This window comes from Trichechus manatus, unplaced genomic scaffold (assembly GCF_000243295.1).
Source record: "Trichechus manatus latirostris isolate Lorelei unplaced genomic scaffold, TriManLat1.0 scaffold00053, whole genome shotgun sequence".
In the NCBI taxonomy this organism is placed as follows: Eukaryota; Metazoa; Chordata; class Mammalia; order Sirenia; family Trichechidae; genus Trichechus; species Trichechus manatus.
The window spans coordinates 4109308-4111190 of record NW_004443989.1 but is presented as its reverse complement, the minus strand read 5'-3'; positions in this window follow the sequence as shown (position 1 = coordinate 4111190).

Genomic DNA, 1883 nt, shown 5'->3' with positions numbered 1-1883 from the left:
CCAGTCCTGATGCCGCATTCTTTTTTCATGTAGTCCAACTTCTTGGATTATTTACTTAACATACAGATTGAGTAAGTATGGTGAAAGGATACAACCCCAATGCACACCTTACCTGATTTTAAACCATGCAGTATCCCTTGTTCTGTTCAGACGACTGCTTCTTGGTCTATGTACAGGTTCCGCCTGAGCACAGTTAAGTTTTCTGTTTTCTGGAATTTCTATTCTTTGCAATGTTATCCATAATTTGTCATGAGCCACACAGTTGAATGCCTTTGCATAGTCAATAAAACACAGGTAAACATCTTTCTAGTATTCTCTGCTTTCAGCCAAGTTCCATCTGACATCTGCAATGATATTCCTCGTTCCACACCCTCTTCTGAATCCAGCTTGAATTTCTGGCAGTTCCCTCTTGATGTACTCCTGCGACCGTTTTTGAATTTTCTTCAGCAAAATTCTACTTGTGTGTGATATTAATGATATTGTTTGATAATTTCCACATTCTCTTGGGTCATCTTTCTTTGGAATGGGCACAAGTATGGATCTCTTCCAGTCAGTTGGCCAGGAAATTGTCTTCCAAAAGGACAACTTGACATAGACAAGTGAGCACCTCCCTCGCTGCATCCGTTTGTTGAAACATCTCAATCGATATTCCATCAATTCCTGGAGCCTTGTTTTTTGCCGTTCCCTTTAGTGCAGCTTGAACTTCTTCCTTCCGCACCATTGGTTCTTGATCGTATGCTACTTCCTGAAATGGTTGAATGTCAACCAATTCTTTTTGGTACAGTGGCTCTGCGTATTCCTTCCATCTTCTTTTGATTCTTCCTGTGTTGTTCAATATTTTGCCAATAGAATCCTTCAATATTGCAATTTGAGGCTTGAATTTTTTTCCTCAGTTCTTTCAGCTTGAGGAATGCCAACTGTGTCTTCCTTTTAGGTTTTCTAACTCCAGGTCTTTGCACCTTTCATTATAATACTTTGCTTTTGTCTACTCAAGCTGCCCTTTGAAATCTTCTGTTCACTCTGTTTTTACTTCATCATTTCTTCTTTTTGCTTTAGCTACTCTAGGTTTAAGAGCAACTTTCAGAGTCTTGTGACATCAATTTTGGTCTTTTCTTTCTTTCCTGTCTTTTTAATGACCTCCTGCTTTCTTTATGTATGATGTCCTTATATAGATCTTTATATAGGTCAGGTATATTTCTTGTTAAGATTGTTCTTAGGTATTATGTAGTTACAGATATAGGCATTATGTAGTTATATAGGATAAAGAATGTTTTAAAATTATGTTGCACGATTGGCTGTTGTTGGAATATAGGAAAGTGAGTGATTTTTGTACTTTCATTTTATACCTAGCCACTTTATTAATTGCTTATTCTTGTTAAATATTTGTCATTCAGTCAATTCTTTTTTTAATATACAAAATCATACCATATGTAAAAAGTGTTTTTTGTCTTTTTTTTTTTACTTCAACAATGTCTTTACCGGTTGCCCTATCTCATTTTCAACACCATCTCTCACTATTTTACCTATTTTATCTTTTCTCCCTAGTTTGTAACACTCTCTGACACATTATACATTTCCGTTTTTGTTAAAACTGTTTGTGATCTCCTAGTAGACTGTAAGCTATCCTAGGTGAACTACCCAGTGTTGCAGTTAGTGATCTATTTAGCTTATAAGATTTTATTCTCCAGCCAATAATAGAGGTCTATGTGAGAAGATGCTTGTAAGGAATACGACTATTTTGGCACTTTAAAAAAAAATTTTTTTTATTGTACTTTAGGTGAAGGTTTACAAGAACAAATATTCTCTTATTAAACAGTCAGTACACATATTGTCTTATGACATAGGATAACAACCCTACAACATGTCAACACGCTCCCTTCTTG